Below are 17,210 nucleotides of genomic sequence, written 5' to 3'. Positions count from 1 at the left end.
TTCATTAAGTCGATGCAGGCTGTCCCTGGGTGTTTCCATAAAGGCTGTCAGGTTCTGATCAGCCACCCTCGGTCCACTGCACCTGGATTCTGAGTGACAATTGAAAATCTGGTCACAGATTTGTTTCTGTTAGTCTGAAACAGGTTTGAAAATATTTTTAATTCGAGAAAGAATGGCATTCTTTCTCAGCATCTTTTTAATGTCTTCTTTAGTTGTCTGAAAATTGGAGACAATCAGATTGAAGGAAAAAACTTTGAGCTGAGTTGTTTAAAATTATGTTACAAAAATGATTTACAATTTTACTGTAGTAAACTATACCACATTACACTGTCACACATCTCTTCCTGGATACTGTTTTTTTTAAATGACAAAAATATTTTTAACTTTACGTCTATAACAACAGAAAGCATGAAAACATAAAAATGATGGGCTGTCTTCATATTTAGTTATTGTTACATTTAAAACAGCCTCACCTGTTTTTACTTTTAGCACAAGTAGCATTTTATAGCTGTAGGTGCTTTAACAACTCTACGTCTGTGCTGTTGGGTAGTTCAGTCTACAGTCCCATTAATCATGTATATTAATCACATGTGCATGAAAAATAATTCTATATCAAACTAAAAGCAGTAGAAAAACCTGGTAAAGCTGTGTGATAAAAGGGACCCTGAATTGCCACCAGAGCATCAGCAGTATTCTCAGGTGCAGCTGAGATGGTGGTGATGTTGAACCAGTCTGCCTTATGTGTGGGACCCATATTTGTACCTTTTTCTTCCTTCCGTAGTAATCTAATGCCTTTCTGAGTTATTTATACTGACTTGAAACGCAATATTTAGCCTCATGTCTGTTGATAAAATATGATATTAATATGAAATCTTAAAACTGACATGAAAGATGTGTAGCGGACCCCCCCCCGAATGAAGAATGACACTTTACTGATGACGTTTTGAAGGTTCTAATGGCAAGTAAACCATCAATCTCACCGTAAGAGCTTGGGATGTATACATAGAAACAGCGTGTAAGCAAAAATAATCCACACTCTTACAATCGTAAACCTTATAACATGAAGTTCGTTTCAACGTAACATTTAGCAAATGTAGCGACTGTCACAAAAACATCTAAACGTGTCGTCATTTATATCATGACCATACCTGTGCCTCTATCAAGGGGGCTGCTACTGACAAAAGAAAGCTCCATAGGCTCCGTTAAGCCATCACATTTCAAAACTCCCGCGACTGCCGCTGAAAACTGCGCCAAAAACAGTTTTACAGGATAGGCAGAAAATAAGGTGCAAGGAAAGGCATTCAGGGTTATTTACACTCCCACCAAAATTACGAATAATTGGTTTACATAAGAATTCAAATTCAAATTTTATTTGTCACATACACAGTCATACACAGTACGATATGCAGTGAAATGCTTACATAAGAACCAAAATGAATAATTTTCCCAAACAAAAGAACCCATGTAGGAGTTACCTTAAGAACTTTCTAACAACAATACAAGTTTTTGTACTGGACGCTCAACAACTGATAGTTTAGTAGAGCGTTGACCTTTATTATTGAGTCTCTTTTCTCCAAGTGAGATCTTACCTTTCGCACAAGTCCATCTTTTCCACTGACAGTCTCTACAACTCTTGCAAGTCTCCATTTCCCTCTGGGTGCCAGTTCATCCATTTCCAACACAACATCACCTACTTTTAGATTCCTCCTTGGTGAGTGCCACCTTTGCCTTGAAATGATGTTGTGAATGTATTCTCGTCTCCAGCGGCTCCAGAACTGCTCTGCAAGGAACTGCATGCGGCGCCACCTCTTCTTGCTGTACAGGTCCTCATTTGAAAAGGCACCAAGTGGGGGGCAATGGTGCATTGGATTTCATGTGCAGTAGATGATTGGGCGTGAGCGGTTCTAGGCTGTTGGGGCTGTTCAAGTTATCTATAGTCAGGGGTCTACTATTGACTATAGCCATGGCTTCGTAGAATAACGTCCGTAATGAAGCATCATTGAGTCTGTCATGAGCCAGTGACAGAGTGGTATTCAGCACACTTCTGACAGTCTTTATCTGACGTTCCCACACTCCCCCTGCATGACTAGCATGGGGTGCGTTCATCACAAAGTCACATTGTTTTTCAGTTAAGTATGTATTTAGTCTCTGAGTGTCTAGCTCATTTAAAGCTGCTTTAAACTCATTCTGAGCACCAACAAAGTTCGTTCCCTGGTCACATTGGATGTGTCGAACTGCACTTCTGATTGAAATGAAACATCTTAATGCATTAATAAATGCATCAGTAGACAAGTCCTCTAAGAACTCAATGTGAATGGCACGAGAACAAAAGCGAGTAAATAGGAGTCCGTACCATTTGTGTTGTTTTCTTCCCTCTGTTGTCACAAATGGACCAAAACAGTCCATGCCGCAGTGTGTGAAGGGAGGAGAGGGCTCTAAGCGATGTGGAGGTAGGTCACTCATCCTCTGACCCTCTGGAGCTTTGCGGAGTCTGCGGCAGATCACACATTGTCGGATAAATGAGGCAACTGTTTTACTCATTCCAGGAATCCAGTAGCCACTGGATCTGATTTCATTTATGGTGAATCCTTTTCCTTGGTGTTTAATTTGTCATGACAGTGAGATATTATGAGTTTGGCTGCACAATGTTCTTTTGGGATCACGATCGGGTGTTTGAAGGTGTCACTCGTTGCATGCTGGAGTCTCCCTCCCACCTTGAGGAGACCATCTGTATCCATGAAAATGTCCAGTTTAAACAGTTTGTTATGATGTTGTAGCTGTTCTCCTTTCTTCAGCTGTTTTATTTCCTGTTCATACGTTTGACTTTGTACATGTCGAATGATCACAAGTTCAGCATTTTTCTGCTCACTCACTGTAGCTGATGCATTTGACTTGATGTGTCTAGCCCTTCTTATGAGATGTGCTACAGCCTTAATTGCTTTGGACCAGGAGGAGAACTTACTTAGACATTCAGCAAGACTTACAGTGTCTGTGACTTTAGTTAACATTGTCTGTACTTTTCTGACTTCTGGATCTCCTATGGTCAGATCCAGCTCGACAGGTTGTGCTGTGGGCAGTTCATTTTTCCACAAAAAGGAGGGGCCAGTGAACCAGATACACTTATTTAACTCATTGACAGTTACACCTCTCAAAGCACTGTCAGCTGGATTCAGTTCTGATAGCACGTAAAACCACTGCTGAGGGCTTGTACTTTCCCTGATCCTCTGGACCCTGTTAGCTACAAAGGTGTGGAAACGACGTGCATCATTGTTTATGTAGCCCAGCACCACCTTTGAATCAGTCCAGAAATAGTCTTTTGCACCGTAACACAGTTCTTCCCGTAACATGTTGCTGACTGAGTCTGAAACTACAGCTGCTGTTAGTTCAAGTCTGGGGATTGTGGTGAGTTTAGTTGGAGAAACTCGAGCCTTTGCTATTACCAGAGAGCAGTGAACTTCACCTTTAGCGTTTTTTGCCCTCAGATAGCTACATTGTCCATAACCACTTGAGCTTGCATCTGAAAAGTGGTGCAACTCTATTTCTTTAGTTTCACCAAAGTTAGCAGGCAGGTAACAGTGAGGTATGTTTAGCTTGTCTAGATTTAGAAAGTCACTTTGCCAACTCACCCACCTTGGCTTGAGTGCATTAGGTATGGGATCGTCCCACCCGACACCATGCTGACACATTTCTTGCAAGATTTTCTTTCCATTCAGCACATATGGCGCTAAAACTCCAAGTGGGTCGTAGATCAACGCAACGGTGGATAGAATGCCTCTGCGTGTGGCTGGCTGGACTTTCAGTGTGTTGTCAAATTTGAAACAGTCCTTTTCAATGCTCCACTGGATGCCTAGTGCTCTTTCTTGTGGCATGTCTTTGAATGTCAAGTCTCTTATGTTAATGTTTACAGCACACTCTGATGCAGGTATACTTTGCAAAACAGTGTGATTGTTAGAAACAAACTTGTGGGGACGCAGGTTACCTTTGCGGCAGATTTCTCTGTCTTCTTGTGCCAACTGCATTGCTTCTTTCACTGTGTTTGTGCTCGTAACTCCGTCATCGACATAAAAGTCTTTCTCAACGAACTGTGAACCTGCTGGGTGCGAGTGGCAGTGCAGTACTTCCGTCCATAATTTGCACAGCCTGGAGATGATGCCGCACCAAAAAGGTGTACCTTCATTCTGTATGCTTGAGGTTGTGTGCTTGTATCACCGTTTTTCCACCAGAGGAAACGTAGATAGTCCCGGTCCCTCTCACTGACGTGGAACTGGTGGAACATCTTTTCTATATCGCACATTAAGGCAATAGGATGTTGCCGGAATCTCAAGAGAATGCCAGTCCGATTGTTTATTAAGTCTGGCCCTTGGAGGAGATGATCATTGAGACTTGTTCCATTGTGTTTGGCTGAACAGTCAAATACGACACGCAGTTTTGTGGGCTTTTTGGGGTGGTAAATCCCATGATGGCGGATGTACCATTGTTCACCTTGTGTTCCTTCGTTGTGTACTTCTTCCACGTCTCCTCTTTCAATTATGTCATTCATGTATGCAACATAATCATTTTTGTAGTTCTCATCCTTGTTCAACCTTCTCCTTAAGTGTTCCAGTCTGATCTCTGCAAGCCTTTTGTTGTCTGGTAAGTTTGGCCTTTGCTTGAATGGAAGAGGCATCTCTCAGTGTCCTTGTTCGTTTTTCTTTATCCCTTCCTTAAGTTTTTCCAGAAAAACAAGATCCTCTTGTGAGACCGTTTTGTCACATGCCTTTGTGTCCTTGAAATCTGATTCAAGAACATTGATCATGTCCATTGGTGTTACAGCAGGCATTTCCTTTACCATGACCCTATGGCACAGACTTGTTTCAGTTTCATTTGACTCTGATGAGCCACCAACAATGCTCCACCCTAGGTCTGTCTGTATGGCAAATGGCTCATTGTCTTTTCCGAGTAGAACCTGTTTTGGAGCTAGAGTTCTGGGACAGTTAAATCCAATGAGTAGTCCAACATCACAACTCAGGAGAGGGGGTATCTGATCAACGATCTCTGACAGATGGGGCCATTGCCTTGCAGTTTCATTTGTGGGTATGTTTGTCATAGTTAAATGGATGTAGTCCTTTGTGTAGGCGGGTGGAAGGTCAATGTGAACATCTGAACCTCAGAATCCTACCTGATTGACCCACCTTAGTAACATTCAGAGCTGTGGCTGCCATGGTGTCATTTTCTGTGGTTGAAGCGATGTTTGTAGAGCTCTGAGGCCTTTCATTTGCCATGTGACTCTCACTGTGCAAAACAGGTGGGGTGTCGTCCTTTGCAAGTGCACATTTGTGGCGATGACGACAGTCTCTGGCATTGTGGCCCAACTTTAAGCACCTGTAGCACAGTTTATTTTCCTTCACAAATCTCCGTTTGTGGTCTAGTGACTTCTCTGAGAAGCCTGGGCACTTTGACAACTGATGACTTTCATCTTTGCAGAACATGCAGGCCACCTTTAACCTTGTGTCATTTGACTTAGTTTTTTCTCCTTGTACTTGTCACGGCCTGGAGGTTCAGCTGGTCGCTGATCAGCTGTCTCTCCCTCTTTCTCTCTAGTCCTCTCTCTCTCTCTCTCCCTCTCTCTCGCCAGGGCTGAACTCATTATGGGTTCACGCCCTTGGCCCACGCCCTCGGAGGAAGAAACACCTGTGCCTCATCAGTGTGGATGGTATTTAAGACAGGAAGCAACGGCTGTTCTTCGCTGGATCGTTGTGAGAATCGCGTCAGTGAAGTCGAGCGTCCCAGCAAGTATTTTCCCGTGCAGTGTGTGTTTAGAATCTAACAAGCGTTTCTTTGTGTACAGATTCCCTGGACTGTTTCCCTGGTGTGCGAGTGGATTTGTGTTTGGATTGTGTGGAGAGAGACGAGCGTGTTCCCCTGGATTTTCCCCGGAGCCCTGCCCCACTCACCTTTTGTACATAGCACTGCCCCGCATCTGTGTATATACACTCATTGGACATTGTTCTTTAATAAATTCTCTTGTGTGCATCATCCCCGGAGTCCAGCGCGTGAGTCCATCTTGTACTTCGTGACAATAACGATCCAGCCACATCATGGACTTAGCGGACTCAGCCCCACCCAGCAGCCAGTCATCTCCACGGAAGCTATCTTGGACGCCACGAACAAATGTTACTGCACATTAATCAACAGCTGACAGCACTAACTGAGCGATGACTCAACGGATACCACTGGTAAGCCCGCCCACTACATCTCCACCTGTCGCTCCATAGTTGTCCATGCGCCCGGGTCCTCCGCTCTTCCACCGCCGGCCCATGCGGAGCCTCCGGAGCGGTCGCTGCCCGCACCGGAGCCATTCTCGGGTGAGTTCCGCAAGACTGTGGGTTTCATAACACAAGTGACATTGCAGTTCAAACAGCTACGGAGGACTTATGAGACCGATGAAGCTAAGATCGCTTTTTTCGTTCAATTGCTACGTGGTCATGCATTAAATTGGGCGCAGGCTGTATTAAGAACGGACCCTGAAATAACCTATGCTGATTTTCTCGCTAAGTTTAAGAATGTCTTTGAGAGAGGCACCGGGGCTGAAGCGGCGGCTCACCGACTGCTTAATTTGAAGCAGGGAAGACGGCGCATGGCCGACTACTCGATTGAGTTTGGGACTCTGGCAGAGACCGGGTGGGGGCAGTCGGCACTAATAAGTACTCTGTTGAATAACCTGTGTGACGAGCTAAAAAGGGAGCTAGTTATGAGGGAATTACCTGTTACTCTTTCTGATGTTATGACCCTGTGTGTGAAGGTGGATGAAAACATGCGAGTGCGGCACGGCGCGGCGCTAGAGACTACAACTCCCAGAAGCCTCTAGGATGAGAGGAGATGGCCTCCGGCGGAGGTACGGCAAGTGGAATGGGAGGACGGAACTATGAAGACGAGGCTGAGCAACCCATGCAGATAGGGCGCTCCAGACTAACGCTGGAAGAGCGACAACGGCATTGGAGAACTGGTGAGTGCTTCTACTGCGGCCGTAAGGGCCATATGGCCGTTTCCCTGTCCTTACCCAGCCAAAAGCGCGCGCCCGCCAGTAGAGGGGAGAGTACGGGTGGGGCGAGGTTTCCTGTTCACAATCTCCTCCTCGCTTGATGCTTGCGGCTAAACTAATGGTTCGTTCGGTTTCTCATCCACTCCACGCACTAATTGATTCAGGCGCAGAGCAGAATTTCATTGACGAGTCCCTTGCTCGAGAATTAAAACTAAACACTAAACCACTGCCTCACTCACTCCAAGTTACCACCCTCAGTGGGCAGCGTCTCCCGGATATCACCCACATTACGGAGCCAATATCATTAACCCTCTCTGGTAATCATTCTGAGATGTTGCAGTTGTTTGTGTTTAAGGCTCCTCTTACACCACTGGTCTTAGGGTTCCCCTGGTTACTTCTACACAGCCCAGACCTGGATTGGAGGAAGGAAAGCATTCTGGGGTGGGGAGAGGAATGTCATATGCAGGGCCGTGCAGAGAGGTTTAAAGGGGCGGGTGCTCAAAGTTAAAAAGGGGCACATTGAACCAGGCTGAATAACAGCAACACACATTCATCAAGAATCTAATATGGGAAGGGCAGGGCTGTGTTGATTTGAGACTGTAGACATTAAAAAGTCCATAGGAGAGATGGTAGCTGATTAAACAAGTATCATGAGATAATAACAAAATGCAAAGATTGGTGACAGCACTTGGAACCATAAGGCAACAAAAAACTGTGAGAAATAATTTAGGCTCTGCCTGTGAATCACTCTTTGCTTCTCTTCTTCCTTCCATCATTTCATATATCACTCTCCACTTGCTGTCTATCTGAGAACAAGGCACAACTTGCTATTGCAATAAACCATAATCTAATTATCCACACCTAACAACTCTTGCACTTAATCTATAATAAAATGATGACAGAAAAATGTTATAGCACTGCCTTTAGTAGCCTCACACAGCTCCTACTGTTTCCTCCTCATGTCCTTACCAGCCATGTCTGGACAATGTTATATCATGAGTAATAATTTAAAATAATCCATCTAAATAAAACACACACATGCACGCACATACAATGACATTTTAGACCTTCTTCAGAATACTGTATATACTATGGGCATCACGGTGCTGATCCAGAATCCTTACATTATTATTTATTACTAGAGCTACAATAATAAAGCAATGAGGAGGGGGAAGTAATAAATATGAAATAATGTATTTATGATGATTCCATTTGTTTCACTATCCACTCTGTGCAGGGCAAAGCTTATTACATTTTTAAACAGATACAATAATTTTACTGCTGTAAAATCCAAATTTTGTCTTATTTAAAATATAAATCTAATATAATCTGCTTCTTAATGTATGTTCTTTAAAATACAGCGTGTGTTTTTTAAAATATTATAATAATGCATAATTATGTGGACATGCATATTAGATCGTTCTTTAGTGAAATATAATCCCTCCAGAAAGGCAGGAAATGCTCTGTAACTTACTTTAAAACTAAATATGTTCCCTAAAACGGTGGACAGAGCTACAGACCCATGACAGCTATGACCAGCACTACTTAGCAGTTAATAAAAGGACAGGTAATGTTCGTCGCGCTGTTGCAAACACAGCACGCTCATTTGTTTCAGTTCGTCAGTTGCCACAAGACAACTTACCAACGTGTACGTAATAAGCTAATACTCCTGTGTGCTATACACTACAGTGTACGCTGTACACCTACTTACTGGTTTTGTCGCATCGGTCTGTGTCTCTGAGTTAATTTGTGTTTCTCCTACAGCTCCGGACCGCTGAAAATGCGCATGCTCTTTGTGAGCTCGTTCCCGGCTCGTAACCAGCACGTTCTGCCATCAAGGGCGATCATTGGTTAAATGTGATCATGTGACTGATGCAAGCCAGATCCTTTTATTTAGCAAAACTGTGATTAATAGTTAAATATTATTGTTGAGGGGCACAGACAGGACTCCGCATGCACACACACATTAAAAAAAAATTTTTTTAAAGTTGCCTCAACAAAAGGGCACTTTGGGCACCCATCAGGAAAGGGGCGGGTGCTCAAGCCTCTCTAGCCCCCCCCCCCTCGGCACGTGCCTGGTCATATGTCTTGTCTAAAGCCGCAACTCCACCCGCGAACCCTCTGAGTAACCCCCCACCATCTGAGCCACCCCATCTCTCGTCTGTACCCTCAGTCTATTACGATCTTAAGCAGGTTTTTTGTAAAGATAGAGCACGTTCTCTTCCCCCTCACCGGCCGTACGACTGCGGAATGATCTCCTCCAGGCGCCCCCACTTCCTACCAGCCGCTTATACATTCTCTCTCAGCCTGAACGGGACAGCATGGAGAAGTACATTAACGAAGTCACTCCGCTGCAGGTCTGATCTGCCCATCATCATCCCCTGTTTGCGGCGGGGTTCTTTTTGTTGCTAAGAAGGACAAGAGTCTACGGCCGTGTATTGATTATCGAGGTCTCAACAATATCACCATCAAGAATAAATACCCACCACCACTACTAACATCAGCCTATGAACTGCTCCAAGGGGCCACAGTTTTTACAAAGCTGGATCTGCATAACGCGTACCATCTGGTTAGGATATGAGAGGGGGACGAATGGAAGACGGCTTTTAACACACACTTAGGCCATTTCGAATACCTCGTCATGCTGTTTGGTCTAACCAATGCCCCAGCCGTGTTCCAGGCCTTTGTCAACGACGTGCTTCGAGACTTCCTTAACCACTTTGTGTTCGTCTACCTTGACGACGTCCTCATCTTTTCACGCTCCGTCTCTGAACATGAACGCCACATCCGGCTGGTTTTGCAACGTCTTCTCGAGAACCGTCTCTTTGTGAAGGGCGAGAAGTGTGAATTTCCTGTGACCACTGTTTCATTTTGGGCTACATCATTGAACAGGGTAACCTCAGGCCCGACCCAGCTAAGGTCCAAGCGGTCGTTGATTGGCCCGTCCCGACAAACCGTGAGCAACTCCAAAGTTTCCTGGGCTTTGCTAATTTCTACAGACGCTTCATCCGTGACTACAGTAAGCTTGCTCTCCCACTTACTCGTCTCACATCTCCTAAGGTTCCCTTCTGCTGGGAGGAGTCAGCACAAAAGGCTTTCAGTCTCCTGAAGGATCGGTTCTCCTCCACACCCATCCTGGTTCAACCTGACCTCAGCCTGCAGTTTGTCGTGGAGGTGGATGCCTCGGACACAGGGGTGGGGGCCATTCTATCCCAGAAACAGAAGGGCAAGCTCCATCCCTGTGCCTTCTACTCTCGCCGTCTCTCGTCTGCTGAACAAAATTATGACGTTGGGGACAGGGAACTGTTAGCTATTAACCCTTTAAAACCGGTCGGAGCGGGCACGCTCTGTTTTGCGTAACTATTTTTAAATCCCGGTAGCTCTGCAACCACGTGAGCTAGCGCAATAATTTTTTTTGCATATGAAACCTGAGGAGTTGTACTTACATCTTATGCCATCAGCTTGTGCTAGGTCACAGTTTCCTTCCACATATAGCTTTGCAAAACTGCATAAAAAGCGCTTGCAGCAACAAAAACATAATATTCCAGAAACACGCTTTGCCGATCCGATCAGCTGTTCATAACACTTCCTACATTGGATTAGACGTCAGCGCGAACTATCGCATGTCCGCCATGACCTGCCCGAAACCGGAAGTGACGTCATTTTCGCGGAAATGTAGTTTTTTACCGTCCGGGCCTCAATGAGCCTATACTGGTGTTTTTAAAAGTTATGTTTGACTTTATGACTTTCTGTGTCGTTTCTGGGATGCTTAGGACTCATATTGCACTGCTGGAAATAGTTTATTTTGATGCATATGCTGCTTTTTTGCAAATTTGCATTATAATATTTATCTTCGTTTTTCCTGCAGTATATAAAAATTGGTGTATTCAAAAATAAAACTGATGAAGGCACTCAAAATAAATTTCCTGTGGTGGGAAACTATTTTGTGCAACTTTTTTGTATTTACAGTTTTGAGGGATAAGCCTCTTAAATTTCTCTAACTAGAAATATATGTTAAAAAAAACAAAAATGATTTTCAATTTTTTTGTAGTTTATTGCACTTTTTTGCAATTTATGTAATCACTATGCACTTAATTCATACATATTATTAAAATCTAGGCTGTAATGGTTGTATTGATGTATAGCAACTTGAAATGCTCCCAAAAATGGCACTACAGCATGTAAAAATATAATATAAGCTCTGGCGGACTTGGTTCTATGGTAGGTCTTAAAGGGTTAAGCTCGCCCTAGAAGAATGGCGTCACTGGCTGGAGGCGCTGCCCCAGCCGTTTGCAGTTTGGACAGACCCTGTTTTTCACAAGGTTCAGTTTACCATAACCTACAGGCCAGGTTCCCGCAACACCAAACCCGACGCTCTCTCTCGTCAGTTCACTGCCTCCGAGGAGACTGCTCGAGACTCTCCCATCATTCCCCCCTCCTGTGTCATTGGGGCCCTGACTGTGGGAGGTTGAATCAGCCATTAGGAATGCCCAACGAACAGAACCAGACCCAGGAACGGGTCCCCCTGGACTACTCTTTGTGCCCTCCTCTGTCTGGTCACAGGTGATACATTGGGCACACACAGCAAAATCCACCGCACCGTTTCACTCCTCCAGCGCTTCGACTTGGTGGCCCTCCCCTCATCAAGGATGTCCGGGAGTACATAGCAGCCTGTTCAGTCTGCGCTCAGAATAAAGGTGTCAATCAGCCCTTCTCTGTTGTCCTTCAGCCCCTTCCTACGCCTAGCCGCCCTTGGTCCCACATAGCTATCGATTTCGTCACGGGCTTGCCACGTTTGTCAAGTAACTCTGTCATTCTGACTATCATTGATCGTTTTTCTAAAGCAGCTCACTTTGTCGCCATTCCAAGCTTCCCACGGCCCTGGAAACCGCCCAGCTCCTGACGAACCACGTCTTCCGTCTCCATGGAATTCCGGCGGACATAGTCTCGGACAGGGGTCCGCAATTCACGTCTCGCGTATGGAAGGAGTTCTGTTCCTCCCTGGGAGCTCAGGTCAGTCTATCTTCTGGCTTTCACCCACAGACAAACGGCCAAACGGAGCGAGCCAATCGGGAGCTTGAGGCAGCCCTCTGATGCGTAGCGTCCACCCATCAGACCACCTGGAGCGAGCAGCTCCCTTGGATTGAGTACGCCCACAATAGCCTCACCTCCTCGGCCACCGGACTGTCCCCTTTTGAGGCGTCTCTGGGTTTCCAACCACCTCTGTTTCCGGCTGTTGAGGGTGAGCATTTCGTACCTTCTGTCCAGCAGCACATCCGGAGGTGTCGGCGCGCTTGGAGGGCCACACGGGCTGCCCTTCTCTGCACAGCTGAGTGGAACAAGCGCCTGGCAGATTGCCATAGGACCCCGGCGCCTGTTTATGCGCCCGGAGAAAAGGTTTGGCTGTCGACCTGATTCATTCCGCTTAGAGCAGAGTCTAAGAAACTGTCTCCTACCTTTATTGGTCCCTTTGTGATTGACTCTCTGGTGAACCCGGTGTCGGTCCGCCTTAAGCTGCCCAGAACATGCAGATCCACAATGTCTTTCACGTCTCTCAGGTGAAGCCCTGTCTTTCCAGCCCTCTGTGCCCTCCTTCCAGGCCCCCTCCATCCGCCCAGGTCATCGATGGCCGATGGCCATCGATGATCGCGCATGGTGAAGGCCGGGGTGGCTGTAGCTCAGGTGGCAGAGCAGGTCAGCCACTAATCAGAAGGTCGGTGGTTCGATCTCTGGCTGCCTCCTGGCTGCATGCCAAATATCCTTGGGCAAGATACTAACCCCATGTTTGCCTACTGGTGGTGGTCAGAGGGCCCGGTGGCACCAGTGTCCGGCAGCCTCGCCTCTGTCAGTGCGCCCCAGGGCAGCTGTGGCTACAATGTAGCTTGCCATTGCCAGTGTGTGAATGTGTGTGTGAATGGGTGAATGTGTAAAGCGCTTGGGGTCCTTAGGGACTGAGTAAAGCGCTATACAAATGCAGGCCATTTACCATCATGGATGTCAGACGCAGGGGGCGTGGTTTTGCAGTACCTGGTGGATTGAGAGGGCTACGGCATAGAGGAGCGGTCTTGGATCCTGCGTGCGGCCCTCCTGGACAGGAACATGATGCGGGCGTTCCATGACGCTCATCCTGGGAAGCCTGGGGGTCGCCGGGAGGCTCCCATTGCGGGGGGGGTACTGTCACGGCCTGGAGGTTCAGCTAGTCGCTGATCAGCTGTCTCTCCCTCTTTCTCTCTAGTCCTCTCTCTCTCTCTCTCCCTCTCTCTCGCCAGGGCTGAACTCATTATGGGTTCAACGCCCTTGGCCCACGCCCTCGGAGGAAGAAACACCTGTGCCTCATCAGTGTGGATGGTATTTAAGACAGGAAGCAATGGCTGTTCTTCGCTGGATCGTTGTGAGAATCGCGTCAGTGAAGTCGAGCGTCCCAGCAAGTATTTTCCCGTGCAGTGTGTGTTTAGAATCTATCAAGCGTTTCTTTGTGTACAGATTCCCTGGACTGTTTCCCTGGTGTGCGAGTGGATTCGTGTTTGGATTGTGTGGAGAGAGACGAGTGTGTTCCCCTGGATTTCCCCGGAGCCCTGCCCCCCTCACCTTTTGTACATAGCACTGCCCCGCACCCTTGTAAATAGGACTGCCCCGCATCTGTGTATATACAACTCATTGGACATTGTTCTTTAATAAATTCTCTTGTGTGCATCATCCCCAGAGTCCAGCACGTGAGTCCACCTTGTACTTCGTGACAGTACTGTGGCTTGTGTAGTGAAGACTTGAGTCACAGATCTGTTTGGTTTGGTCTCCCTTATGTATCTTTTCTCCAAAGATGAGCTGCATGAATAGAGTGCATATGAAGAAGTCACAGGATTACATGTAATTTCTGCCTCGAGTGCTACAAACTCTACAAAATCCTTGAAAGAGGGAAAATCTTTGCCTTTCATGAGAGCAACTGTGACTTAATGGTTCCAACGTGTTGCAAGGAATCTTTTGCAATAACTTTTGGTTTTCCTCGCAGTCACTTAGTATCTCTAAGCCCTTTACATGTGGTGTTGCTTGCAGACAGGTTGTGAGAAAATCAGAAAAGGCCCGTAGACCTTCTGCATCTTTTGAGTGGATTTTAGGCCACTTTGACAGTTTGTCTCTGAATGCCTTTTGAACAACAAATGGCTGACCGTAGCGTTGGTCAAGTCTTTTCCATGCATCTTTGTATGCCTCTTCATCACTGCGGTAGAACGTGGCCTCAAGACACTTAAGAGCAGGACCAGTGATATACCTTTTTAACAAATGCAGTTTTTCAGCTGGAGATATACCTTTGTGGCCCACCAGTGAGATGAAGGAAGCCTTTCATTCGATGTAGGTGATGGGATCTCCGCTGAACACGACGGGCACTGGCACTGGAATTCTGCTTACTGCTATGCTGTCTTGAATAGCTTTAGCCAGTTGAAATACATCTGTGGGAGGTGATGGAGTGACAATTTGTGAGTGCAGTTGTTGTAGAGGATTATTGACAGGGATGGATGCATATTGTTCCACATGTGGGTGATATGAACCTGTAGAGAGCTCTGAGGCTGGTTGTGCAAAGCTTGGTTGATAACAGACATTGCTCTGTAACATTAACTGACTGTCCATATCAACTTTAAACTCCTTGTCATAAATCTAATTTTGCACGTGCTGCGTGCCTTTCCTTTTCTGCTTGTAAACGCTCTAGTTCAGACCTTTGTGCATCCAATTCCCTCCTGTGTTTCTCTTCCATTTCTCTTATTTTTTGTTTTTGTTTTATTTCCTCTTGTGTAATTTTATACTGAGCTTCTTTTGCAGCTAATTCTGCAACAGCATCGATTCTTTTGGCTGCAATGCTTGCTTCAGATTGGTAACTTGACTGTGATGCAGTACCAAATATGAACTTAGCATGTTCATAAGCTAAGAGCTGATGGAGGCGCTGCCTTTCTCTATCTGCATCATACTCATCTATAGCTGCTAAACGCTCAGATATGATTTTCATAATGTCCTTTGTCACTGATTCACAAGAGTCCATTTTGCGCCTTATGACATGGGATGGTTTTTAGTTTTTACATGTTTTTGTAAATTATTTTGGTCAACCTCACATTTTAATGCTCTAATGGTGTTAATGGAAATGTAAATAAGTTTGTTGGGTTAAAACAAAATAAGAACTGGTTGAGATTGAAAGGTGAACCTAGACCAAGATTAAATTAAATCTTGGGCCTAAAGAACTGAACTTGATTTAAAATAACACAGTGTTAATGCAAATAGATCAAAGGATAAACTTGAACTTAGAACTTGAAATAAATAAGACAATAACCTAGGTTGAAAATAACATCCTTTTAAAGCCAAATAAAAGGTTTTGAGATAAATAGGATAAACTAACAGAATATACTGAACAAAAAGGGGAAAGAAAATATCCTGTTTTCCTTAAATGTGTGATGTTGGATGTTTTATGTGATGTGTGTTAACTGTCTATTCTCTGTCTTCACAAAATAACAAGCCGGCAATTTAAACGTATTTCTGGTCTGTGGTCTTTATTACATGCTACACTCATTACTACTCTAGTAGTCGAACCTAACTGGTCCTAGTATACTGTAACGACTCCAGAAGTGTTACACACGCACACACAGTGACATTTTAGACCTTCTTCAGAATACTGTATGTACTATGGGCATCACTGTGCTGATCCAGAATCCTTACATTATTATTTATTACTAGAGCTACAATAATAAAGCAATGAGGAGGGAGAAGTAATAAATATGAAATAATGTATTTATGATGATTCCATTTGTTTCACTATCCACTCTGTGCAGGGAGAAAGCTTATTACATTTTTAAACTGTAGAGATACAATAATTTTACTGCTGTAAAATCCAAATTTTGTCTTATTTAAAATATAAATCTAATATAATCTGCTTCTTAATGTATGTTCTTTAAAATACAGCGTGTGTTTTTTAAATATTATAATAATGCATAATTATGTGGACATGCATATTAGATCGTTTTTTAGTGAAATATAATCCCTCCAGAAAGGCAGGAAAAGCCCGGAAACTTACTTTAAAACTAAATATGTTCCCTAAAACGGTGGACAGAGCTACAGACCCATGACAGCCTTACCCAGTGAGCTAGCAGCTATGACCAGCACTACTTGTGCAGTTAATAAAAGGACAGGTAATGTTTGTCATGCTGTTGCACACACAGCACGCTCATTTGTTTCAGTTAGTCAGTTGCCACAAGACAGCTTACCAACGTGTACATAATAAGCCAATACTCCTGTGTGCTATACACTACAGTGTACGCTGTCCACCTACTTACTGGTTTTGTCGCATCGGTCTGTGTCTCTGAGTTAACTTGTGTTTCTCCTACAGCTCCGGACCGCTAAAAATGCGCGTGCTCTTTGTGAGCTTGTTCCCGGCTCGTAACCAGCGCGTTCTGCCGTCAAGGGCGATCATTGGTTAAATGTGATCATGTGACTGATGCAAGCCAGATCCTTTTATTTAGCAAAACTGTGATTAATAGTTAAATATTATTGTTGAGGGGCACAGACAGGACACGCACACACACATTAAAAAAAAATAATTTTTTTTAAAGTTGCCTCAACAAAAGGGCACTTTGGGCACCCATCAGGAAAGGGGCGGGTGCTCAAGCCCCTCTAGCCCCCCCCTCTGCACGTGCCTGCTCCCTATGAGCAAGCACTGCTGACAGTGGGAAGAAAAAACTCCCTTTTAACAGGAAGAAATCTCCAGGCTCAGGGAGAGGGGCGGCTTTTTGCTGTTGAGGGTGAAGAAGACGAGGTAAAAGAGGCACTGTGGAACTAACTGCTGTGTCTTTTAGCTTCATGGATAGATAAAGGTGCACATCATTTAAATAGCAATAGAAATATGTATAATACGCCTGCCTAAGAGAAGCATGTAGAATATAAATAGAACTGGTCCCTGCAGAGAACCCTGTGCATCTATAAATATGTAGATGTTTGTGTTTATAAATATGATATCAGTCCATACATATAAATTTTGATGTCAGTGTTTCCGTTAAGTTGTGTGATAAAAAGGACCCTAAAGTGTCACAAGGTCATGAGGTTATGTTGCATCTCGTCTTCTTCACTGTAATCACGTGAGAACCTGAGACCAAATGCTGTAGTTTCACTTCTGTTAGAAACTCATAAAGTACCAAATAACAGGTTTACACTGCAGTCG

The 17,210-nt window shown here is 44.8% G+C and overlaps 1 long non-coding RNA gene across 1 annotated transcript in view; it reads left to right on the top strand.

The window, feature by feature from the left end:
- Positions 1-400: 400 nt before the first annotated feature.
- Positions 401-17,210, top strand: part of LOC146517391 (uncharacterized) — a 46,081-nt gene continuing 29,271 nt past the window's right edge. Inside the window, exon 1 of the long non-coding RNA XR_014874608.1 lies at positions 401-895. This is a non-coding gene — a long non-coding RNA (uncharacterized LOC146517391). The remainder of the gene's footprint in view (positions 896-17,210) is intronic.

The sequence above is a fragment of the Neolamprologus multifasciatus genome, chromosome 6, assembly GCF_963576455.1.
Source record: "Neolamprologus multifasciatus chromosome 6, fNeoMul1.2, whole genome shotgun sequence".
Classification (NCBI taxonomy): Eukaryota; Metazoa; Chordata; class Actinopteri; order Cichliformes; family Cichlidae; genus Neolamprologus; species Neolamprologus multifasciatus.
The sequence above is the reverse complement of the archived record's forward strand: the minus strand, read 5'-3'. Positions and strand labels throughout refer to the sequence as shown.